Source organism: Dermacentor variabilis, chromosome 11, assembly GCF_050947875.1.
Source record: "Dermacentor variabilis isolate Ectoservices chromosome 11, ASM5094787v1, whole genome shotgun sequence".
In the NCBI taxonomy this organism is placed as follows: Eukaryota; Metazoa; Arthropoda; class Arachnida; order Ixodida; family Ixodidae; genus Dermacentor; species Dermacentor variabilis.
Window position 1 is genome coordinate 64,503,576 of NC_134578.1, and position 27,168 is coordinate 64,530,743.

The window sequence follows — 27,168 nt, forward strand, 5'->3', positions numbered from 1 at the left end:
TGCTGCGCGACGACATCATCCAGCCGTCGAAAAGCCCGTGGGCATCTCCTGTAGTCTTGGTGAAGAAAAAGGACGGAACCCTACGTTTCTGCGTCGATTATCGTAGTCTGAACAAGATCACGAAGAAGGACGAATACCCCCTCCCACGGATAGAGGACGCATTGGATCGGCTCTGCAACGCTTAATACTTCTCGTCGATTGACCTCAAGTCTGGCTATTGGCAAATAGAGGTCGGCAAAAGAGATCGCGAAAGGACCGCCTTCATCACCCCAAACGCCCTCTACGAGTTCAAGGTTATGCCATTCGGACTGTGCTCGGGTCCTGCAACGTTCCAGCGTGTGATGGACACGGTTTTAGCAGGACTGAAGTGGCAGACCTGTCTCGTATACTTTTATGACGTCGTCGTCATCGCCGGAAATTTTGACGATCACCTTAGGCGGCTTGCAACAGTACTAGAGGCCATCAGGTCATCAAGGCTTTCTCTGGAGCCGGAAAGGTGCCGCTTCGCTTACGAGGAGCTTGTGTTTCTAGGCCACGCCATCAGCAAATCTGGAGTCCGCCCCGACCCGCAGAAGACAGCTGCCATCGCGAAGTTCCCGCAGCCCATCGACAACAATGCAGTGCGTAGATTCCTTGGCATGTGGGCCTACTACAGGGGCTTTGTCAAGGACTTTTCGCGTATCGCGAAGCCGCTAATCCATCTAACCAAATGTGATGTCGAGTTCAAGTGGCAAACGCCGCAGGCCGATGCATTTCAAAAACTCAAACGACGCATGCAGTCACCGCCGGTACTTCCACACTTCGACGAGGACGCCGATACTGAAATCCACACTGACGCCAGTAGCCTAGGCCTCGGTGCCGTCCTAGTCCAGAGGAAAGACGGACTTAAACGGGTGATATTTTATGCTAGCCGGTCGCTGTCAAAATCGTAAGGCAATTATTCTAGGACTGAAAAGGAATGCCTCGCCATCATTTGGGCTACAGCAAAATTCCATCCTTACCTATATGGGAGGCCATTCAAAGTGGTCAGCGACCATCACGCGTTGTGTTGGCTAGCGAACTTAAAGGACCCTTCAGGACGGCTGGCGTGGTAGAGCCTCAGACTACAAGAATACGACATCACTGTAACCTACAAGTCCGGACGAAAACACTCAGATGCCGATTTCCTATCACGCGCCAACATTGACCCGCCACCGCAAGATGGCGAGGATGACGACGCCTTCCTTGGAATAACAAGCGCGGAAGACTTCGCCGAACAGCAACGAGCAGACCCGGCACTAAAAGCCCTAGTCGAGTATTTGGAAGGGCACACCGACGTTGTCCCTAGGGCATTTAAACGTGGATTGTCTTCGTTCACGCTTCAAAACGACCTACTCGTGAAGAAGAACCTCTCACCAGTCCGCGCCAACTACCTTCTTGTTGTTCCGTCGGCGCTGCGCCCAGAAGTACTGCACGCCCTGCATGAAGATCCGACCGCTGGGCACCTCGGTTTCTCCAGGACGCTATCGAGGATACAAGAAAGGTATTTCTGGCCGCGCCTAACTGCCGATGTCGCCCGTGACGTCAAGATATGTCGAGACTCAACGACGCAAGATACCACCCGCAAGGCCAGCGGGATTACTACAGCCGATCAAACCTCCTTACCGACCTTTTCAGCAGATCGGGATGGACTTGCTGGGACCGTTTCCGACATCAACTTCCGGAAATAAGTGGATCGTGCTGGCGACGGACTACTCACCCGCTTCGCTGAAATTAAAGCTCTACCGAAAGGCAGCGCAGCCGAAGTGGCGAAATTTTTCGTCGAGAACATCCTGCTGCGACATGGTGCTCCAGAAGACCTCATCACCGACAGAGGAATGGCTTTTACAGCAGAGCTCACCCAAGCCATTCTGCAATACAGCCAAACAAGCCACAGTAGGACAACTGCCTACCCCCCGCAGATGAATGGTCTCACGGAGCGCCTGAACAAGACCCTCGCCGACATGCTTGCAATGTACGTCGACGTCAAACAGAAGGACTAGGATACCGTCCTGCACTACGTAAGATTCGCTTACAACACGGCGGCGCAAGAAACAACACAGATAACGCAGTTTAAGCTGGTTTACGGCAGGAACCCGACGACGACGCTCGACGCTATGCTGCCACACGTCACTGAAGAAGAGAATCTTGACGTCGTTATTTGTCTCCAGCGCGCCGAAGAAGCCTGACGGCTCACCCGCCTACGGATCAAGAACTAGCAGCGTACCGACAGCCGACACTACAGCCTCCGACCACGCTTCGTCGAGTACCAGCCCGGCGACCGTGTTTGGCTATGGACCCCGATACGCCGACGAGGACTGAGTGAGAAACTCTTGCGATGCTATTTCGGAACCTACAAGGTCATCCGAAGTATCGGCGCACTGGACTATGAGGTCGTGCCAGATGGCACTGCATATTCACAGCGGCGCCACGCACGATGTGAAGTGGTCCACGCGGTGCTTCTTAAACCCTTTTATGGACGCTGACGAACTTTCCTTATTTTGTTATTTTCTTTGCTACGAGTACTTTTCTTTATTACTTTCGTTTGTTTGCAGCATCGACCTGATGCTGCAACCCATTAGAGACCGGTTTCTTTTTTTTCTTGCTATCTTGAAATAAATTTAATATATTAGCTTATCTTTATACTAATAATTCACATGCAAGAATTTATTGCTCTTGCCTAATTAGTTTTTGAAATATAGCCCGTGACCATATGGTCACACTGGGCCCTTACGCTCCAGCAAAATACGCGAAGATAAAAACACTTATTTTAAGCGACTCGACGAACGAGGTTCATGATTACTTCTTGAAGAAAACTGCACTTAACCAGCTTTAGCTTCACTCGCTGCTCACGTAAACCGTGCCTTAGTTGCTATGATCCCCTATACTATGACGTCCTGGAGGTTAACTTGTACACCTGTTAGCTGTGATAACGTGCGGCGCATGCTAACTGTGCCGATACTATCTAATGTGTGACGTCACACCTGCATATAAAATGTATGTGCATTGTGAATAAAGGTGTTCTCGCTTTGTGGCCAGTAGGTCATATCCACTGGTTACGAGGATGCTTAAACCCCGTAGGCAAATGCGGCGAATGAACCGGAGGGCAGAGTAGTAGACGCATTTCGGTGACTTAAAAGGCCTTCCTATGAAGTACGTGCTCTGGGAGCATGACACCGCCACTTGCAACGTGCGACAGACTGCAGCGAGGCACGAGCAAAACCCCCGCACAAGCGTCAACAGAAGCCGATATGAATGCAGTGAGCGGAGCTTCGGGCTGAAGGGCTACGGGGCGCAAGCCGAGCATAGAATGGGGAACGATATCGAAGCTTCAGCCAACGGGTCCTGCGTACGCGGGGCAGACAGGCAAGGAGCAACGTAGCACAACCAGTCTACAAGAATGACCCCAACGGGAACAGCACAGAGGTGACGCTACGGTTCCCACTCACCGACAGAAATGTCCCGCTTAGGCAAGATCACCGACTTTGCTCCTAAGTTACAGAATTTTGAATCTTACTTAGAACGATTTGAATTGTTGTGTAAGCGAATGACATAAAGGGGGAAAAAACGCTACCGATTTTCTTGACGGTGATAGGAGCCGAAGCTTATGAAGTCTTGAACATTGTAGTGCCAGCTTCCCAAAGCGAGACAACATATTTTCAAGCTAAGCGTTTGCTAAAAAAGCATTACAGTCCAAAAAGCTCGGTGATAGCTGAGCGCTGCAGATTTCACAAGCGCACGGAGAACGAAGGCGAAAGCGTAGACAATTTCATAGCGGAGTTAAAACACTTGTCTAGAAAATGTAATTATGGTGACTGCCTACAAGATGCTCTCCGCGACAGGATCGTGGCAGGGGTGCGCAATGGGGAGATGCAGCGCGCCTTGTTCACGGAAGTGAAGCTGACCTTTAAAAGCGCCTGCAAGATTGCCTTGGACCGAGAAATGGCGGCCAAAGAGGCAGCGCTAATAAATGAAAGGGACAAGGACTCATTAACTGCAGTTAGGAGCCATTCGAAGAAATGACTAAAATGGCGCAAATGAGCAACGTTCCTAGGAAAGAACGATGTGAAAGCTGCGGCAGAGGGCATTCTTGAAGCGTATGCTGATAAAAAATTTTGTGTGCCGTAACTACTCAAAAGTAGGACACTTGAGAAAATGTGCACAGCAGCGCAGTCAAAGAGAGCAAATGCAGTACAATGCTCTGATGGCGATTCCGAGCACGAAGTGTAATATTTTGTAAAGATGACGCACTCGTCTGCCGATGTCAACATTCAGGTGGAAGGTAAACCGCTAAACATGCTGACACGGGAGCGGCTGTGAGTGCATACCAGAGGACGTGTGCGATTCATATTTTGCCCATATCGCATTTCAGCCTACCAAAGTGAAACTTCGCACGTACGCAGGAGAACAAATGATACTTAAAGGGCAGTGTGAAGGGGGGTATCGGTAGTGTACAAAGATCACATCATGATGCTGCCAATAGTAATAAAAGATAAGGGATGGAAACTACCAGGATTTCTTGGGCGGAACTGGCTTGAACGTCTTAAGCCAGACTGAGGCGAGATTGGTCAGAGAAATGCAGATGACAGAGTCGTTTAATTCCAGGGAAAGTACCCTGCTGTGTTTTCGCAGACACTAGGCACCGTGAAAAATTTTTATGCAAGGATGGCCCTGAATGCAAGCACTGTGCCAGTAATTTGCCTGCCAGGTCTGTTCCATTTGCAGTTAAAGAGAAAGTGGAAAAACAACTCCATCATATGTTGTAAAGAGGCATGCTACGACAAGTACCTCATAGGGACTGGGCAACCCCGCTTGTGGTGGGGCCAAAGAAAGGCGGCAGTCTTAGCTGAGGCTTTTGAGCGCACGAGAAGGGACGAGAGACAGTGGCAAGACGCGGACACACCACTAAAATCCAACAATTGTATTATTCCATGAAGTGGTTCATGTATATATATATATATATATATATATATATATATATATATATATATATATATATAGGGGTTTTTTTTCAATGTTCAGCACGCAGGACCCGACGTAACACATGGAGGAAAGAGACGACGAACTTTTTGGAAGACTTCTTTTACTTAGCGTTTTCGGCTGGTAGACCAGCCTTCGTCAGAGTACAGTAACGCATGTACAACACATACACAGCTTTAAAGGCACCGTATCACGAGCAGAGGGCGCGCTATCACTTTAGATTGAGCACAAATATACACTTCCCACACAGTGTACACACATGATTTCAGCGCTGTTTCTGTCTCTTATTTTGCATGTGGCTTTTCTGACGTATGTCGCTGTGGCTCGAAGTTGTACGGTTAACATATTAATTTTTAGATAATTCGAGGTTGCACTTAGAGATGCCATGTGCTAAACATCACGCCTTTGTATCTGCTTGTGTAAGTCATTTTGTTTTCACTACACATAACCATTGTAACCGCTGGTACTTACTTGAGAGTCATGTTTGTATGTATTATATCGTGAACGTATCTGCATTTCATTTTTTGTATATTCCAAAATGCGTGTCATAGACAATCATTTATAATGCGCAATGATAATGATGTATGATGCGCAGTGTATGGTCTAGCCAGTGTAGATAGCGCGCCCTCTGCTCGTGATACGGTGCCTTGAAATATATATATATATATATATATATATATATATATATATATTATAGATATTATATATACATATATATATATATATATATATATATATATATAATATATATATGTGTAGGTAACAGACACCACCGTACGCATGCGCAATGGAAAGTTAAGATGATATCGAAGATTAAAAACGACCTTGCATAGCCAAAACATTTTTTGCAATTGCAAGATTACAATGTCATCTCCATCAGGCCACCCTCTGTGTCACGTTTAAAAAATTGGCCAAACAGAAACGTGCGTAAATCATAGGTTGCGTGAACGCGCAAATAATGTTCGAGCTTGAGGAGTAGGGCATCTGGCTTTTCACTGCAGAAAGCATGGGTGCAGTCCCATTTATAAACGGTGCACGGTGATCGGAAGAAGCCCAAAGCAAACAACACGTGAGATTATTGAAGCGGCGAAATTCGCTAGTTTGGGGAGCGCTTGTGTTAGCGCGCCTTCAATCGATCTTTCAAAAAGGAATTCGATTTTTCAAACGTGACCCAGAGGATGGCCTGATGGAGATGACATTTTAATCTTGCAATTACAAAAGTTTTTTTCTGCTATGCATGGTCATTTTTTCATCTTTGATATCATCTTAACTTTCCATTACACATGATTCATTGCTGTCTTATTTGATTGGAAATCAGTACATATGCGCATGCGTACGGTGGTGTCTGTTACCTACATACATATGTGTACCGCTTCGTGGAATAAAACAGTTGTTTGAAGTTAGCGCTGTATCCGCGTCTTGCCACTTTCTCTCGTCCCTTTTCATGCGCTAAAAAACTTCAGTTATGGAATACCAACATGCCCTAACCTACACTCTTTCAGGCAGTCTTAGGCTCCGCGGAGACTACAATGTTAGAATTCATCCAAAGTTAAAAACAAATCATTACCTGCTACCCACGCCAGAAGACCTCTACTCAACACTTACAGGCAGTAAACTGTTGTGTGTTCCTGACCTGGCCGCAGCGTATCAGGAGGTGCCACTAAATAACGAGTCACGACCATTTTTGGCTGCGATCACCAATATGGTTTGGTTCCATTTTCAGCGCATTCCATATGGTGTGGCTAGTGCACCCACAATATTTCAGTCCGCGATGGACGAAGTACGGAAAGGCATTGCACATGTAGGGTGCTATATGGACGATGTAATCATGGCAGGATCTGACAGTGATACCTGTCAAAAGGCTCTAGAGCGAGTCCTTGAAAGTCTACGTGAGTATAACATCAGGTTGAACGCCCAGAAATGCCGTTTCTTTCAAGAATCGTTGACTGACTTGGGTCACACAGTGACTTCTAAAGGGATTTATCCCAGGGAAGCAAAGATCAGGGCGATTGTAGATGCACCTGAGCCCATGAACATCACAGAACTAAAAGCAAATTTTGGTATGCCATGTTTCTACTCAAAGTTCCTGAGGAACTGTGCAACCGTCGCTGAGCCACTGTATCGGATTTTAAAGAAAGCTAAAAAGTGGTCGTGGACGAAGGAATGCAGCGATGCCTTCGCAGATACAAAGCAATTGCTTGTTGGCAGCAAAGTCGGCACGTTCTAGGACGTTGACAAACGGATCGGAGTGCTTTGTGACGCGTCGTCATACGGCCTAGGTGCAGTCATATTTTATGAGACTGCTGACGGAGAAAAAAGGCCTATCGCATTTGCTTCGTGAGCGCTCAGCGCAGCCGAAAGAAGTACGCACAGTGTGAACGGGAAGCGTTGTCCTTGATATTTGGACTTGAAATGTTTCACTGTTATCTGTGTGGGCGGAGCTTTACAATATACACCGACCACCAGCAGCTACTTGGTATCTTGGGAGAAGAAAATCCTATACCAGTGTTATCAGCAGCACACATGCAGCGCTGGGCAATGGCATTTGCAGCCTACAGGTACCGCCTTAAGCACCGTAAGGGAAAGAACATGGATGTGGATGACGTCTTGTCCAGATTGCCTCAAGTAGTGCCAGCTGAAGAATCGGCAGAATGTTTGTCAGTGTTTCAATGTTGTGATGGCTTAGGATCGTTACGTTGCAAGGCGTGTAACGCGAGGAAGAAAGAGGAGACGGTGCATGATTAGGAAACACATGACAAATATATTAGACGGCACGTACACGCCAAGAATATCTTCAACTAGACCCACGTATACAAGGCTGTTCGTAAACAGGAAAAAATCTAGTCTCACGAGGTTGCCGTTGAAGTCCGGAATGTGGTGAGACGTAGAGTCCTTGAGGTGGAACGCCCGCTCGTAGAGTGATGACCGGCGTGGAAAAGCAGATGCGGCAGCACGGGGTAGGAAAAGTGGACTGCCCACAGCTCCGTAGAAGGGAAGAGGTCACTCCGAAGTCTCGTACAAGAAGACGGCCCAAGGAGCTCGTTTTTATGACGGACGCGTGGTCACCCCAACCTCGCGCCTAGAAGCGCGTTCCGAAATGTCAGCAGGCCGACCTGAGGCCTCGTGCAAGGCGACTACCCCAGGTGCTCCTCGTCTCTATGACCGACGCTCCCTCTCCTGAACCTCGCGTATAGATGCGGGTTCGAGGCTGCAGCAGGCCGCTCCGAGGTCTCGTGCCGTGCAACGACACGAGGCGTTCTGTCCCGAAAATGGACGCCAGGTCAACTGAACCTCACTTGTAGATGTGGGTTCCGTAGGCCCTGCGGCCGTAGTCGTGCTGGTGTTCGAACGATCTATCCTACGCGAGCCCCCTTTTTCATTCGCTGCACGAGCTTCCCTTGTCTTTCTTTTCCTCTTGTTGAAGACGGCCGCAATATCGTCTGCTCTTGCGTTCCATACTTTGCGAGTACTAATTCACAATCCCTTCCAACATAAGAAGGTTCTTTCGTTCAAAGGACTTGAGGATACTTGATATCTGTTGGTCCACCGTAGCACACACGCACCTCAAGAGCATTAGGAATGCACCACAGTTCCGAGCACCGCACACTCGATACGTATGAATACACATAAAAATTACCACAGTGCTACAACTCTGAGCACCTCACACTTGGTACATATGCGTACACATAAAAACTACTAGAGCAGTACAGTTCCGAGCACTGTACACTCGGCATAACGACAACATTTACAATACACACCACCAGAAGATAGGGTGAAAAAAATCTACGAAACTAACCTGCAAGGAAATATTGCTCTTTATTGTAGTTGCACTGGTTTGAAGTACATGCTTTTACAACACCATGTTTAAACACCATGTTTAAAACACCATGAGAGAGAGGGATTCCGACCGACCCGCATCGGGCGCCAATTCGTTTTCTTCAAACGGTACCCATGGTAGATCATTTTCTGTGTCATCATTCTGACAAGCCACTGACGCTTCCCGTAATGGCGGTAATATAGGGGGCCGTTTCTCATGCTTTTTCAGTAGATTCATATGGAATTGTGTCATCCTTGTCCGGAGGTCAATGACGTAATCGACGTCATTTCACCTGTCAAGTAGAGTGAATGGCCTTTCCACGTAAGAACCAATTTGTTGTTGTCCGAAGGGAGCAGTAGCAGAACCTTCTTTCCAACTGCAAATGACGTGGTCTGATCTTCCGGTCGTAGTGCTTTGTACAAGTTTTGCTTTCTGAAGCACCTCCTTGGCTAAACGACATGTGTCTTCAAGACGCTTTCGCAGCTCAACCACATACCGGTATGAGATTTTTGCGTCATCATCAAGATGATCACCCGTCGATATTTCCTTCAATATCGCCAGGCGCCCTCTGAAATAACCTCCATAGAACAAGTCAAACGCTGCCAAACCAAGGCTTTACTGAGGAACTTCGCGATAAGCAAAGAGCAACGGTGCCGAGTACCGGTCCCAATTTTTCGGGCTCTCTTGACACATTCGTCTTAGCTTTTGTTTAAGGTGCCGTTCAACCTCTCCACAAGACCATTTGCCATCGGATAATATGGTGTTTGTTTATTTTTACTTATACATACTGGAGCCTGTTAGGGCTATGGCAGGATTGGGTGTACATGAGAGTAAAACTAATTATGATATGCAGAAACAGGAACATAGAAATAGAAAAATGTAGAGGAACTATACATCAGCAATTGCATTTAAAAATTGAGAAATGCTTAACAAAAAAACTTCGGGAGGTAACAAATTCCACTGTTCAATCATGCGGGGGAAAAACTGTAGTTGAAAGTGTTAGTGCATTGATAGAGGGGTCTGATATTAGAGGCATGTTAAGCTCTAGCTGAAGTCGGGCAAGCTGTCGTTAAAAGGGAGGGATCTGATAGGTGACAAATAGAGTTTTTATAAGAATAGAAAATCTTCGGAGATTCTATGAGCCGCCTTCTAGAAAGAAACTGGAGGTTTAATTCCGCAAGCGCAGTTGACGGTACAAAGTCTCGGTAGACGCGATGGTAAACAAAACGAATACCCTTTCTCTAGGCCGATTCAATACAAATAATTTCACATTGTTTATATGGGTTTCATACGGACAAAGCATATGCTAAAATTGGGCGAATCGGTGTTTTGTATCCTACTACTTTTGTGTCCCTCGGAGCAGCAGACAAAGTCCGACGGATGTAAACAAGTTTTTTTAATGCTTTACTACAAATGTAATTGATATGTTTGGACCAAGACAAGGTGGGCGTAACAATGACGCCTAAATAGTTGTATTCATACACTCGTGCTAGTGGTATACCGTTGCATATTTAATCAAAACATACGGGCATGTGTCTGTTAGTACAAGACATTATAACAGCTATGTCAAAATTGATGCTCATTTTCCAGGTAGCACACCAGTCATAAATGAAACAAAGGCATTTTTAAGGCGCTGATGATCAGCAAGTGAGTCAACTGGGCTGTACATAACACAATCATCTGCATAGAGACGTACTTTTGAAGTAACGTGGTCTGGAAGGTCGTTAACAAATAATAAGAATAGTAGAGGGCCAAGTACAGATCCCTGTGGGACACCTGAGGTGACGTCGACTACAAACGAAACCGCAGAATCATAGCGTACGAATTGGGAAGGCAAAGAAAGGAAACTAGAAATCCAAAACACTAACTGAGGGTTATTAAGAATGTTATGGAGTTTCAAAAGCGATTTAGAGTGTAGTACAGTGTCGAAAGCTTTGCTAAAGTCAATGAAAATGGTGTCAATCTGATTACCTAAGTTTATGTAATGGGAAAGGTCTTGAGTGAACTCCGTAAGTTGGGTTACAGTACTAAAACCGCGCCTCAAGCCGTACTGAAAGCTGTTCAATAGGTTGTTATTTTCAAGGAACCTTATTTTATGCTTATAGATTATGTGTTCTAGTATATTGCATGACGTTGCAGTAAAGAAATAGGCCAATGGTTAGATAAAAGCTGTTTGTCACCAGATTTGTATAAAGGTAGTACTTTAGCTTTTTTCCAGGAAGAAGACACAACGCCACTATTAAGGGACTTCTGACATATAATGATCATATATTTAGATGTCCCTAGCGAGACTCGTACTGAAGAGGAATTCGGAAGTCCATCAGGGCCGGCTGGTTTTTTAGTGTCTACGTTTAGTACAAATTAAAAACCTCTTCTAGGCTAATGTTGATATCATCAATTGCAAGGGAATCGTTAGTTGTAAGTGTTGAAAGAACGGAATCATCTGAGGTGAACACTCATTGAAACTATGTATTAAACACTGCTGAAATCTTTGATGAATCATTAAGAACACTGTTGTTGATTTTAAAAGGTGTGGAAGAATAGCCAGGAGATATGAAAGACCAGAATTTTCGGGGGTTAGACTTGAGCAGTTTCGGCAACGGAACATCATACAATAAATTTTTGGCCGAGGTGTTTTTTTTTCTGGAGTTAATTTTTTAGCCGAGTGTACAAAACGCGTGCCTGAGGATTGTTCGAGCGCTTAGTGCAAAGTCTGCTAGCACGTCGCGATAAGTGCCGCAGTTCTTGGTTCATCTAGGGCAGGTTGTTTCTTTTTCTTAGTTTCCAAAGGAACAGATCGATCTATACATGATTTTACAATGCTTTCGAAACACGCCACGAGCGCATCAACGCAGTTAGATAGACAAAGCGATGAAAATGCGCCGAAATTATTGAATAGTTCATCTATGATACGGACGTCATCAGCCCTGGAAAAGTCTCGAAACGTGGGCAGCGTAAAACTTTGGTTATGTATTGGCCGGCTTCCAGATCGACAAACAGCGTTGTAATCCGAGATACCACCAATTATTACGTACCTGTAACCCGTCTTGGCAAAATCAGTGCTGAGAAAAATCAAATCCAGTACTGCGTCACCACGGGTGGGACTGTGAACGACCTGCTTTAAGCCGCGAGATAACGAGAATGTAAGAAATGTCCTGTTTATTGCATTACCATGATCAAAAAATGAGAGAGACGTCCAGTCAATTCCTGGAGCATTAAAATTATCTAGTAAGACGAAATTCGAGGAAGCTAAATTTTCTTGTAGTAAAAGTTGGTTCAGGTTGTCAAGAGTTTACCATGAACTATTAGGGGGACGATAGAAAATGAATATGTTTAAGAATTGTTTACCGTAGTAAAGTCCACAGCAGTATACTCACTCACTCCTAGAGTTATGGCCGGCATGGGAAAAGCAGACGCAGCAGCACAGGGCAGGAAAATGTGGACGGCCCACAGCTCCATAAAAGGGAACAGGCCACACCTAAGTGTCTCGTGCAAGCACACGGTCCAAGGCGCTCGTTTCGATGACGGACGCCCGGTCGCCCGAACCTCGCGCGTAGAAGCGGGCCTCCGAGATGTCAAGAGGCCCACGTGAGGCAGACGTGAGGCGGACGTGAGGCCGACATGCAAGGCGACGACCCGACGTGCTCTCCTGCGCTGCCCCCTTTTTGTTTCGCTACACGAGCCTCCTTTGTCTTTTTTTCCCTCTTGTTGAGGACAGCCGCAATATCGTCTGCTCTTGCGTTCCGTACTTTGTGAGTACTTCTTCACAAATCTCTCCCACTGAGGGCCGACGAAATTGCCAAAGCGCCCAGACAATGCTCGACATTAAGTCGTATAGCTGATCTTTTTTCCCAATAGTTGGCCTAGTTGCTGCTCAGAAGTCAAGGCGTATTACTTTCACCGAGATGAATTGTCACTGTTGCAGGGCTGCGTATCGTGTGGAGTCTGGGTTGCTATCCCTGAAGTGCTGAGATAGCACGTGCTCGGCTGGCTACACGATGAACATCCTCTGCCAAGCCCCATGAAAATGCTGGCCCGCACTTTCGTTTGGCGGCCTGGAATTGACCAAGCCATAGTAGAATCCGCAAAGAAATTCAAGATATCCCTAGCAGTGCAACCCACCGCCCAGCCTGTACCACTTCATCAATGGAGTCACACTACTAGATGCTGGTCACCCGTGTATGTAGACTTTCTTCAAACAAGTGCAAATTTGTTTCATGTTCTTATTGAGTAATTTTCCAAGTGGACGGAGGTATGCCTAATGTCGTCCACGTCTACTGCAAACACAATTGAAAAGCTTCGAAGTGCTTCCCGGAAACATTGGCAAGCGATAATTGGCCGATCCCGGCCACGGCGGCCGCATTTCGATGGGGGCGAAATGCGAAAACACCCGTGTGCTTAGATTTAGGCGCACGTTAAAGAACCCCAGGTGGTCAAAATTTCCGGAGTCCTCCACTACGGCGTGCCTCATAGTCAGAAAGTGGTTTTGGCACGTAAAACCCCAAATATTATTATTATTATAATTGGCCGCAATTTACTGCAGCCGAGTTTGCAGACTTCATGGCCACCAACAGCGTGAGACACATTAGCACTCCTTATCATGCAGCTTCAAACGGCGCAGCCGAACCAACTGTGCAAACTGTGAAACGTGCTCTGATAAGACAAGTCTTGGAAAGGAATCGTCAGGTGCACGTTATTCATTAAAAGAATGTATTGACAGTTTTTTGATGGCATACCGCAACACACCCAGTAGTGTGACAGGAAAGACACCACTTGCGATTTTTCTCAAGCGACAGCCACGCACAAAACCTGAATTGTTGAAAGAAGATTTTGCGAGAGCAATGCTCACCAAGCAGCAGGAACTCAAAGTACAGCGGGATAAGTGTTGCGGGAGTGAGCGCTTGTTTGATGTTGGTGATCAAGTGTTCGTAAAAGCTGTGCGCGGTGAATGTGCATCGTGGGAGGAAGGCATTGTGCACCAGGTTGTGAGTGCTGTGACGCATGTTGTAAAAGTGCGCGAGTAACTGCGATTTACGCACGCCGACCACTTGCGGTCACGTCATGCTGACACGGTGGCGAGGCTGGAACCCGAGCAAACGCAGCTCCAACGCATCCAGTTCAGCAAGCTCAACAGCCTATCTAACTTGTCAGCAGAGTCTGCCCGATACCGCCAACGGCATCTACGCTATTAACTTCGATGTCACAGCAGGAGTCACGGTTAGCTATACCGCCAGCGGAATGGCAACTGCTACGGCGCCGCACGCACTCCCTCAAGCCACCGGACAGTTTCAAGCACGAAGACACTGCAAAAAAAAACAAATAAATGTTATATGAAAGGAAACGTGATAACATGTGGCGCATGCCAACTGCGCCGATACTATCTAATGTGTGACGTCTCACCTGTCTATAAAATGTATGCACTTTGTCAATAAAGGTGTTCTCGCTTTGTGGGCACTAGTTCATATCATTAGGGCCTGCTTCACCGTCGGTATTTTCAGCTAAGACAAATCATGGGCCATGGCTATATAGAAAGGCAGTCACTTATATCAAAATCGCTCTCAGTGCGTACTGATGACACTCAGCTTTCTCGACTCATCTATGCGTACCCGCCCCTATGCACGTCGTAGATCGAGCACATTGAAGCGATTGCCACCAGTCAGGCGTGCAAAAATGTCGTCAGTGACTAGCAATGAATACTGCTCGAGCCCACAGATAGGGTTTTTGGTAAGCGCCACTAAGGTGGCAAATGAAGTGCCGGCCACTGGGACTCGGCCCTGGGCAGTTCACCACTATAAAGGAATAGTCTAGCACGTTCCAGTTGCATGACATGGGCATATCTAATTGAAGAAGTGAGCTTGAGATTTTCCATGTCAAAAAGACAATATCATTAATAGGCACGCCATAGTGTGGGACTCAGGATTATTTGGCCGTCACAGCTTCTTTACCGTGCACCCAGTGCGCAGCACACGGGCGCTTTTGCAGTTCGCCTCCATCAAGATACGGCCGCCATGGCGGGGATTTGATCCCGTGACCTCTTGCTTAGCAGACTGACGTACAGCCTCTAATCGACCAGGGCGCATTTATCTAACTTTCTGAGCACTTACAATTTGCGAAATAACTAGAAAGTTCTCTGTGCATGGCTTGAAACATGGCAGGTGTTCTTGGTTTTTGTAAAACAGCACTCTGAGCACGACGCAAACGGTTGAACCCGTATCAAAGATCATTGAAACATCACTGCAATAGCCAGCATGCGTGTGATGAATTGGTGGCCTTAGCTCAATTCCAAGGCGCGTTTAATGAACAGATGTCCGCAACTTCGGTGTTTTCCATCGGTGACTCTGCTGCTACTGCTAGCGCTTTTCCCTGCATGTGCTGGAAACATCCTTTCTAGTGCGTTTGCGTGCGACCCGAAGGCACATATATACAATATGGCTTTGCCTCCCGCAGTGATAACATCGGGCTTTCACCCAGCCGCAAGTATTCTTGTTGTGCTTCTCGGTTTCAAAACGCCAGCTTTCCCATTCTGTTTCATCAACATTCACTTGCTACGCGCTGACTTTCAGCACAGCTGCCATGTGGAGCACATATTTTAATTATTGCGTGGAATTCTTAGGATGCTTAACGTATTATCGGGGGGCTATCCATCTATCTAAGTATGTTTGTTTCCTTGCATCTATGTTTGCATCTAACCGATTTGCCGCCTAAATGAGTGACTGGGTAGTGCGTGCTCGAATCGCTCATGCATCTGTCTGCTGCACTGAGGTAGCAGGGTTCGAAACCAGGCATCCGGTCAGCTTAGGTTACTAAAGACGTGGTATATTTAGTGGGCGTATAATTTCTCAAAATGCCCGTTTCAGTGATCGAGCGGCAAGGAGAACCTTTTCGGCCGTTCCTATTAATCACTCAGAGGTAGCAAAAACGCATATAGACGACTTGCAACATAAAATAAAATCGGTTGTAAGAAATAATAACACATTGTGCATAAGCTTACTTAAACATACAGACATCATTTCTGATGTCTGAAATAAAAGTATCTAGCGAGTGTGTAGTAGTGTTGCGAATGCTGCAAAAGTATTAGGTGAATTATTTTAGCTATCAGGTATACATGCTACAGACGTCCGAACCCCTAAAACTCTGGGATACGTTTGCACACTTGCAGAACCTTAGATTTAGAAGTAATAAAACATGTACGCTCGCGTACAAGTGGACAGTAATCATGAAGATATCCTTTATTAATATTTGGTTCGCCTTTTAAGGCTTCTAAGAAGTGCGAATGGAGGTCATTACATTCGAGCGCGGCAATATAGCAGAAATACTGCCTTAAATACCCAAGGGTTGCTAGACGTGTGGTTTACGGCATCACTGTACCATCAGCATCCTAATCAGCTAATGAATAGTTATATTGAGAACTCTTGGCACTGGTACGCAAACCCTTGAATAAGAATCCAAATGAACGGTATTTTATACAAGGACGTAAAGTCTAAACATTAGTTATTTTTGTTAATGTCACGCTGAATATTATCAGTTCTGCGGTGTACAGAAATGGGCGCTCGGAATAGCATATTTGGCCCGCACTGCGGCCTGCTCTTCTTGTGCCACGAGTGAGAACTGAGGATACAGAGCATATGCATTGACATCACAGCTGTATTCACGAGGAAATAAGTATAAGCAATGCAAGAATTTTTCAGGCGCCGCCGTATCTCCGTTGTGAATACGCAGTACAACTTTGTAAGAGAACTAACAAACATTTCAAGCGTGGGCTGTACCGATATCTGATAAGCATAAAAGAAGTGAAATTGTGGGTTATCAAGCACATCGAGACGGCGCACTTCAGCTTTAGCGTGTGCTTTTATATTGTGGAACTTGTCGCTTTCTGCACGTCTTCTCCATCGAAGGCGAAAATCACTCCAAATACTGCAATACAGGACAAATGGCATAACCTCGCCGACGCACTAATACTGGCATGCGCATCTTTTTTGGCAGCTATTGAGTTTTTTTTAAAACGTAATACAGCTCTACAAGAGCTTCGACCTTATTCAAAAGGAATACAGAAGAGCCGTCTTCTGTACGCTCTGGTGAACGTACAGACAACCGCAAAAGCTTACGAGGATATGCGGAAAAGCCTAATTTTTGCGAAGCCTGTGCGCGTAGCCTCTAATTAAAAGCTTTGACCCGTATCTGTTATTGTGAACTACACTGTGATTTATTATATTTGAATCACTACGCCCTAACAAAGCAGAAGTCTGCGTTTGTCGTGAAACTCGTGCCTTATAAACTTTTGCGGGTGAATGTACATGGGAGTAGCGAATGTTTCCTTTAGCTCTAACGCGAATATTTTCTGGGAAGTATTTCTAATGCTCATTTATTTTCTGCGTACAGATAGCGAACTGTCACACACTATATAAGGATTCGATTTTGGAATACTGCTATTATCATATAGTAACACTGCATTTGTTCATCTTCTAAGCATCGGGTATTTTTCGTTAAAAACTCTACATTATCCCAACATTTCTAAGGCATTTTTTTGCAGAAACTATGTTGATTACCTTAAATAGTGATAATAGTGATAAATAGTGATAAGCCGATCACATATCTCTAGAATTCCCTAACTCTATGTCATGGCGCAGTGCTAAATGGCGGAACTACTTCTGATAGCACGCTATAAGTAAAGATTTTTTCTCCTTCACTATTTTTTCAATAATTGTGTAATATAATTTTGTTCGGTGATTTGTCAGCATCAGTTATATTGGGAGGTTAAAGAATGCCAATAGGAAAGCGTTCCTGATGCCGCATGACACAGTAATTCTTGTAATTTGAGAGTAAGATATCATAGGTACACATTTCAGGCCACCAGAAGGTGCCAATTTGTTATGAAAGCATCTCTTGTGCCAGAGTGAGAAAACCAATAAGGGCTGTTTTTGAACCGTAGTAAGTATACAACATTAATTTCTCAAGCTACACAAGATAGAATTTGCCAGGTTGCCACACATAGTATGATTTTATTTGTTCGAACTGTGAGAAATAGCTATGTGAGAAACTGTGAGAAACTGCATTGATATTGCACTAAAACTACATTAGCATGCTTACGTAGCTTCGCATGCGCAGTATCTGCAAAGACGGTAATTCCGAATGCAGTACCTAAATTTATGTATATCTAGTTTAAGGAGTTTTGGACACCCCATTTAAAGCGGCTAGTACACGTTAGTGAATAATGCTGTCATGTTCCTGCACTGAAAACGTCAACATGCGATTCGAAACACAATAACGGTTTAATAAATAAGAGAGCAGTAATCTACAACTAAAGTGTCATATAAACATACTTTGGAAGTAAGCAAGCATAGTGGCAAATATTTGTTTCGTCGCTCACTCGTCTGGTTGGCCTTGCAACTCTTCATTGCTTTGTCTGTCTCTCTCATTTTCGCGCAGTTTTTGGACCGATCTTGCTCGCACGTTTCAAACAATATCGAAATGATTACTGTAATGTCAACACTTCCGGATTCAACCTATAAATGTAAAACGGATGTCCTGATAAACGAGTATCATATAAATGACACAGAAGTATATTTTAATAGGTCTTACATGGAGAACGGTGTCAGGTATGTGATCTGCGTCTTGCTATTATAAGTCTCGTCGCAGTCTTGTACGTACCTTTCTTTTTCTATTTCTGACACAGGTTCACAAGCACTACGATAAATGCTACATTGCATTTGAATGCTGCAGAAAACATCAGCCAGATACGGATTGGAGGTAATCGAAACGCATGCTTAGTTGAATATGTGACCTGTTCGAGAAACCTTTTACCTAATGAATATAGGGAAGCGTTTGTTTGCGTGAGTTAGCGTTGCCAGTTTTTCTAACCAATTTACGCGAGAAACAAGGCTATGCTTCTATGCATCCTTGACCGCTAATCCTTTTCACTCGAATATCTCTAAAACACACATATCGGGAACTACAAGAAAACGACCACAAATAACAGCAACCTCCATTGTACGAAAAATTTCTCGCTTGACCACACCAGCACCAAAATTTCTTGCCCTTTCTGTCATTGCCTTGGGGCTATACCTTAAAACAGCGGCACACCTGTCGAGCTATCCTGATATCATCCTGTAGTGTGTCCCGAAAAGATTCAAAAGACGAAGCGGAAAGAGCACGTCAGGTTCATTATATAAGCGTTACAGGTGTGTAGACTTATTGGAGCATTTATTAAGTATGGGAGCAACGTCTACATCGTCTTGACCGCAATTACAAACGCGAGAAAACGAAACTTCGATGAGCCAGAGGAAGTGATTTGTATAAACGGTTTCCTTGCACATTCAATGCCCATGTCTTTGAGTCCCTTCCTTGCGCGACGTCTACAGGTAAATCCACCTCTCATCCTACCTCGTGTAAGATAAATCTCGTGGTTTGCGTGTGTGAGATTCAAGTGCGTAAAGCACCCCTTGATATACTCCGCACGTAATGGACGAGCCCGCGGCTCCTCTGACTGACAGACCACACGCAGTAGGGATGTGAGGGCTAGCACGGCGCCTCACCGGCCGTTGCAGCCGAGCTGGCAGCCGAGGCGGCCGCATTTTCATGAGGGTTAAATTTAACAAAAAAAGATCTGTGTGCGATGCATTGGGAGCACGGTAAAAACATCAGGTGGTCAATATTATTCCGGAGTACCTCACTGCGGCGTCCATTATAGAAAAACGTGATTTTGGCCCTTAAAACGTCAAAGAATAATTTTGAGGACACCTTCAATTGTAAATTTAAATCAGTTCACTGTTGGTTCTGCTGTAAAAAAGGGCACCTAAAGATGGCATAGCTCGCAAGAGACGCAATGGTTACTGAGCCGCGTTCAATTATTCAGTGCCAAACGGACAATGTCACCTCATCTTTGGTAGCGGAATAGTTTTCTGATGGTGGGAATCGCGCTGCGTGCTCAATGCGTTAACCGGTCAAAGTCCATCCCACTAGTGTATGTTTCCTTTTAAATTTAAATGAAAATCTCTGCGATGCTAAATATGCTCTTCGGCAGCATGCTTCCTGATTAGTGAGGCTACTCAGCGCACATGATAGATGCACCTTCTAGAGTACTCGAAGGACTTTCTCCATTTGCGTCATTGGCTCAGCAAAGGTTTTAGTTCCGATTCAAGTCCCGCGATTAGACTTCGATCGCGCTAACATTTATAGACATGCACTTTTCATATTTAACAGCTACGCAATGATACTTCTTAATGATCTGCATTATTGCATTGCGTCAAATTTACGTGACAAAGTGGAAACAGCAGTATGAATTATATGCTTCGAATGAAATTGAGGCATGATGGAGGTGCAAGCAGGGATGACTTCGAGACCGCTGTCGAAGTGATTGGAGCGGCGCAGTTGTGTGTTGTTTACGCCTGATGCCAGCTATTTTATCAAGATTTGCGTACTTTTTTGCGCAGACACGCACAAACAACAAATACTTCTACCGTGTTATTCGCGGTCAGTAAAATAAGGCGTGCTTCGATGGCGGCCATTGTACAGCCGCCTCCTAGTAAAGAATTGTGGCCTATGTATATATATATATATATATATATATATATATATATATATATATAGACACCTGCCATGCTCGCTTTTTGGATATGGTGTTGGGCTGCTAAGCACGAAGTCGCCGGATGGTATACCGGCAATGGCGGCCGCATTTCGGTGGGGCGAGATGCGGAAACGCACGTGCACTTAGATTTTGGGGCACGTTATGACACCCCAGGTGGCCTAAATTTCTAGAGTTCCCCACTACGGCGTGCCTCATAATCAGATTGTGGTTTTGGCACGTAACTCCCCATAATTATATATATGTGTGTGTGCGCGTGTGCGTGCGCGCGCGCGCGCGCGTGTGTGTGTGTGTGTGTGTGTGTGTGTGTGCATGTGCACGTGTTTGTACCGACAACAATATTCATAAGAGACCCTACTCACAAGAGAATGAATTGTTTGCTGCAGGGCGTTTTATGATTCATACGTCATTCGGCGCCCAACTAAGCATAGGCAGGTATAAACTGAAGTTGAACCTCGTTAAGTTTCTTTTTTTTTATGTAACCAAGGCATCGTCAAAGAATTCGTGTGCGACTACATGCCCTGCGCGGCATCATGGCATTGTGCAACACCACTCAGCACATCATTCTATGTTTGTTTATTTATTTATTTTTAATCACAAACCCTCTAGTCCTTATAGGACAGCAGAAATAAAAATAATAAAATACCATTCGCAAAGCAGGTTCGTAGCAGCGCTTCTAAAAATGTTGTAGGAATACTTCAAAGGATATTGTAGCGCCCCAAAAATGCTCCAGTATCTTCGCAATAAATCAAGGCCCACGTAATGGCGTGCCATCCCATACACATTTGCCGGGATTGTGGTCCAAATGACTTCTTAAAGACTTTCGTATCTGCGGCCAGTGCTTTCCGATGCGCAGAGTCGAATTTACGGGCTTTTCCAGCAAGATGGATGCTGCTGGTGGCAACAAGATGGTATTCGTTGCTGATGCTCAGCAGAATGGTGGGAAATGTCACCGCGTTCCTTCCCTAAAGCAGCTTGAGCAGTTTCATTTGTGTTATTGCTTGCATGGCCATTTCATTGGCAAAGGTTGATAATGAAATGACTGGATCCCATGCCTTGGGTTCGATGCCAACCTACATTGCTAAGAGGTTTGCTTGATTGTTTTAATGAGCTGCACTGTAAGGCAAGTCGTCAGTGGGTGATAAGCTATTGTGTTTCATTGCAGTGTTAGCTGTATTTCAGGATGAACTCCCTAAACTCCAGCGTCAAAGTCGCCCCTCTGTCGGCTGGTGCATCCAAGAAGGAAATTTCGTAGTACCAATTCTCGACATTCAATTTCTCTACTTCACTCGTAATACATATCGGCAGTATATTCATTTCAGCGAAGCATGTCAAGTAGTTGGTAGGCATGATTCTCGACGTAGTCCCGGATCTACCCTCAAACTTTGTTCGGCTTTAAAACTAGATGCATTCCCCAATTTTTATGTTGGAAGTTGCTCCCGTAAGTTCATCGCGACCCGCAACAAGGATGGATAGGCTGTAGCAGTCCCGCTAGCTTTGTTGCTAGTGTTTTGCGTTACGGTAAATGTCAGTATGTCTTGACATAGTGGGCGATATGAGTGTTTAGGCGTGGAATGCAATACTACTCTTTTCGTCATGAGCGCATGACAGAACCTGAGGCGCTCGCTTGTCGGACAATCATGCATGTGGAGAGACACAACCTGGCCGTATTGCTGAGGACACGATAAGAAGGTACTTGGCGTTGACGGCTAAGTTTTTCTTTGCAACGAACGAGTTTGACAACAAAAAGGATCGCAATCTGCGCCTAAGTACGGAGGAGAAAAGCAAGTTTAGCCTTCCATTATACTACGCAAAGGTTCTTATGTCCGGGTCTACTTGCTGTTCTTTGGAAAAGTTGTGTGCGCATGTTGTTCTCAAGAGAATGCCAATGTCTTGTTCACATTGCGGCAGCCCTTAAATTGGAGAGCAGTCTACGTAGTCACCGTCAATGTTTTTGTCCCATCTTCTCGATATCAGCGATGCCGTGTTTGTCGAGCTTAGCTCCCCCGGGCAAGACGGATGACAGAAAGCTTCGAGTTGACTGGCTAATACAAGACGTGGTGGTCGGTTACGAGGTTGAACGGTCTACGACACTTGTATAGACGATGGTTTGCCCTCACCTCAATGCCCCGCAGTTTGGCCTACAGTCTGCAGGGGTTTGGTGATTTGCTCTACCATGTTCTCGAGCACATGAGGGTTGGACTGTCCTTGGTCGGGGTAAGGGGGACCTTGGTGCTTCTGCCAACACGAAATGCTAAGACCTTTAAAGCTTCACACTGAAGGCAACACGCTACTTTGTCCTCCGATTCACGCTCACGACATCTTCGAATTCACCCACCCGCACCAAATCGGCAATGTAATTTTCTTATCAACCTCTTCACTGTAATACCTCGATGACAACGAGGTATTACAGCGATAAAATTACGCAACGGCTTAATGGCAATTGGTCACAAAGCAGGAGTAAGGATGACGGAACTAACATGACCGCATTATAATGATGATACGACCATAAACGCGTGACGATCACTGCATGACGAAAACCACATGATGACGTTACGATTAGCACGACAGAGTAGCGATGAATGAATGGGCACCATGGCACAACGGCCACTGTGCAACGATGGTACCATGATGACTACTGCACGACGACAATTTTGCTACGATTGAATGACGGTTGCGTGACGAGAACGGCATTACGACATTTCGGTTGCGTAGTAGGGATGAAAACGATGTAGCACCTTGACGACAACAGGATGATGGTATGACCTCGAATGCGTGACAGCAAATATTTGACGACGATGCAATGGGGACAATGGCTCACCGGCTACAGTCTGATGACGATGGAGCAACCATGAAATGAATACGGCGGCGTAATGACTATTATATGACGACTATGGAAAGACAGCAACGGAATTATGCTGGTGACGTAACAACGGTGTCATGACGACGCCAATGTGGCTATGCAGTGGCGGGAAAAGAATGAAGGTTGTCGGCTGACGACGATTGCATGAAAGCAAATAAATTATCACGACGGATAATAAGTTCAAGAAACAACGATATGACATGACCACCAAAGAATGATAGTGTTGGGGCTTACAACCACACGTAAATCACCTGCCAACGGTGGCCACTTCGATTCATTTACATATATTGGCTGCTAGTTGCAGTAGGCCTGATTCCAGCCAGTCGGGCAAGTGAGCAACTGTATCTGCATATCCACGACGATATATACCTTATCCACTGCAGCGTACTATTTCTGCGGCTGTGACAAGACAGCAGATTACTTCCTCTGCCAGTGGTCATCTTTCGGTACTGTATGATGTGCTCTGCAAAACAGGCTCTACTGCTACGACATAGCCTGCTAAGAAAAGGTCCTGGGACCTTGGCGTAAGCATTCCTGCATGCATAAGGCAAGAAAATCCTTATTGCATTTCTTCAAGCTGACGGAACTGAATGAACGCTAGCGAATGTTATCCAACATTTCTATGCGAGCTCATTTGCAACACATGCCTCTTTATTCTTTTTACGATTGCTCTTCTTTGGTATCGATTCTTACACAATTTACCATCCCCAAATGTAAGTTAGACCCCCCCCCCTCATCTCGGTATCTATTATGTTAATCTTTGTACCGTTTCCTCGTTGCGTCTCTTGCTTGTTTCGCACATATCGACCCAGCAGCAAACAGGAGCTACGCGATATCCAACAACGTTGCCAAATGAATGTTTGATATTAAAAGGAAGAAGAGTATCATAAACGAAGTCGACCTTACTTCAGATAATACCGGATAATAGGCGACATGAGCAACAAGCTTCGGTTATATCTTACATAGCCTGTCCATGGCACTAGCCTACTTTGCTGTGAGCTTAAGAAACTTGCTCGTTAACTTTTACCAGGAACATGATGTGATGGTGACGACTATAACAACACCTTGAGGTCGATCAAATTATCAAGAAAGATAAAAGTCAATCGCACGACGAAGGTAGTATGACGGCGAAGGCAGGACATTGTCATAACAATTCTGAAGGACTGACTTTGGTGAAACTACGACAGTGTGCTGACAGTGGCGTGAACGCATAACGCCTACTGTATAACGACGACTCTATGACGAAGGTACGTCAAGAAAACCGTGCAAAAGTGCTGAAGTGACGATGGTAAAACAACCAAGGCGGCTTCACGATGAAGCTATGTGCACAAATGCGTGACGACGACTGTATGGCAAAGACCCAATAAGTACTACGCCATCATAACAGCACTATTATCACGACTATAACGATGACGCCGTGGTGATGATCGAATGCAAAGAACTACCGTAGAATGGAATGACGAAAGTGGTATGATAGCTATGGTATGACGACAGTGCATGCTGATGTGAAATGATGACGATGTATGAGGCCGATACTGTCATACCAATAGCGTGAGGACAATGGCATGACGATGATGGTGTGATGACAAGAGAATGACGAGCATCACATGTGAGCCTGAAATGACGATGACGGAACGACCATGACGGCAGGAAGACAACGCCATAAAACAAAAGCATGACGGTGACACTATGACGATGGCACAGTGAGGAAGATGCCTCAATCACAATTGACTGATGACACCATGATCAATAAAGAAGGAAGAAGGAATGGCAGTGTTGAATAGAGTAGGTGCTATGATTACGGTGGCATAACACTATTCAATGCCATTTCGGAAATAACGCCAGTGGATTGACAGCCTTGTGAGGAAAAAAGCATGAGGAGAGTTGGTTGACGAAGTTGGAATGACCTCAATGCAAGGACCATGACGATTAGGTGCACATATCTAGGAGCCCAAGCTAGTACAGACAGACAGACCGAGATAGATAGATAGATAGATAGATAGATAGATAGATAGATAGATAGATAGATAGATAGATAGATAGATAGATAGACAGATAGATAGATAGATAGATAGACAGATAGATAGATAGATAGATAGATAGATAGATAGATTTCCGCACCGGAACCCTCAACTTCACATCAAAAAAAACAATTATGGTGTTTTACGTGCGATAACCACGATTAGATCATGAGGCCGGCGTAGTGGGGAAGCTACCAGACGCAGGAGCGTTCGCTTCAGACGTGCTGCGCATTGGCTCCGACAATTCTCGGCCGCAGCCACGGATAACTTCACAGTAACCCACCAGATTTCTTACCATCTGATCAAGCAAGTCACCCGGCGCACGTGGACACCGATTTGAACCAGGTTAGCCGGTTTTCACAATTTTAGAGAAGTTTTACACCCCGCCACGTGGGCGACGCCGTCCAGCCTGACGCAGACGCCGATGCCCGGCGGCGTGGAGACTGCTTCCCGAGGCAACATGGCCGTCTCTAGGCTAACCCAGCGTGGCTACTACCCGGACACGATGTCCTGGACGACGGTTCCGACGACCCAGGAGCCCAATTCTGCGATGCCTTCGAACATTCGAAGCCAAGCTCTCCTCAACGCGGCCGCTCGCTGCTTGCAAGTGAAAGCCAAGATGGTGGCGCCCGTCGCAGCCCCGGCCTCCGGCATCCCAGCCGGCAAGACGCAGCCTCCCGCCTCGCGCGCTGCGGGAAGCACGGGCAAGGTCTTCAAGGAGGGGAAGCCTCGCCCGCTGCTAAAACCCAACCCGGATGACTAGGTGATCGTTGTAATGCCACGTGAGCATATTTCCTTGCACGAAGCCTACTCCGACAATCGCTACGGGACCGCTTTCACAGCTTAACTCGGGTCCGAGCGGGCAGAGACCGCATCTATTCTCCCTTCGAGAGAACAAAATTTGATTGTGATCCATACCTCGGACCTCGAGACGCAGACCGAGTGATCGGGGATTTTTCTGTCAAAACTGAACGCGGAGTGGTCCCGCTCGACGGATACGTACGGCAAGATGGCGGAAACGTTTACCACGGTGTCATCGGGGTGTGCAACTCGGACACGACGGAGACACTTCAGCAAAAGGTACGTTGGAGAGCAGGCACCATTGTCGAAGTGAGAAAATTTGGCACATCGAACAAAGCGTGTGTTACCTTCGCCGGAAAGGACAAACCGCGTTTTGTTCGCTATGACAACACGGTGGTGCCCGTCCAACCCTACTACCGTACAATCCCGGCGTACGGCAGGTGCGGTGTTGTCGGCCATAGGATGGACGCATGCCCAAACCTGAGAGAGGACACTTGCGGTCTGTGCGGGCAACAGATTCCAGTAGTGGAGGGGGTGCGGGCCCCTCACGGATGCGTGCCCAAGTGTTAAGTGTGCGGTGGCGGACACGCCACGAACTCCCGCGAGTGCACTGCAAAGTTCCGCAACTCCAAGATAGCCGCCCAAAAGGGCGGCAAGACCAAAACGGCGGTCAAGACAAAACACCGCCATCTTGAGCTTGCCGGTGAGTCGCCGCACCGGGACGTCATTAGGACCGGCAAGCCAGCCCCCCCCCCCCTGCCAGAGAAGTCGGGAGGCAATCTGCAGCGCCACCACACGGCGTTGCCGGAGCGAGGGCCGACGCCGTGAAAAAAGGAAAACAGGTGAGCGGCGCGGGCAGGGCTGCTTCCTCTTCCCCTCCCTCTATTCCTCCTACGGCGCGCAGAACCGAACAAAACATGATCGCGGCTCGCCAGGCGCAAAATGAGATGCTGCTAAAGAAAATTACAGCACTAGAAGCAAAATTGACCCAACCCCTCTCTACCCCCGCAGTAGAAATAATGGAAAGCGAGACAGAAGGGCCGGCGGAGGCACCTAGCGCGGTAACCGCTCTCGAGGCCCGGATCAA

At 46.2% G+C, this 27,168-nt stretch overlaps 1 long non-coding RNA gene across 1 annotated transcript in view; it reads left to right on the top strand.

Moving 5' to 3' along the window:
• Positions 1 to 18,562, top strand: part of LOC142564239 (uncharacterized) — a 30,249-nt gene extending 11,687 nt beyond the window's left edge. Inside the window, exons 3-4 of the long non-coding RNA XR_012824533.1 lie at positions 18,242 to 18,411; positions 18,489 to 18,562. This is a non-coding gene — a long non-coding RNA (uncharacterized LOC142564239). The remainder of the gene's footprint in view (positions 1 to 18,241; positions 18,412 to 18,488) is intronic.
• The last annotated feature ends 8,606 nt before the right edge of the window (positions 18,563 to 27,168 follow it).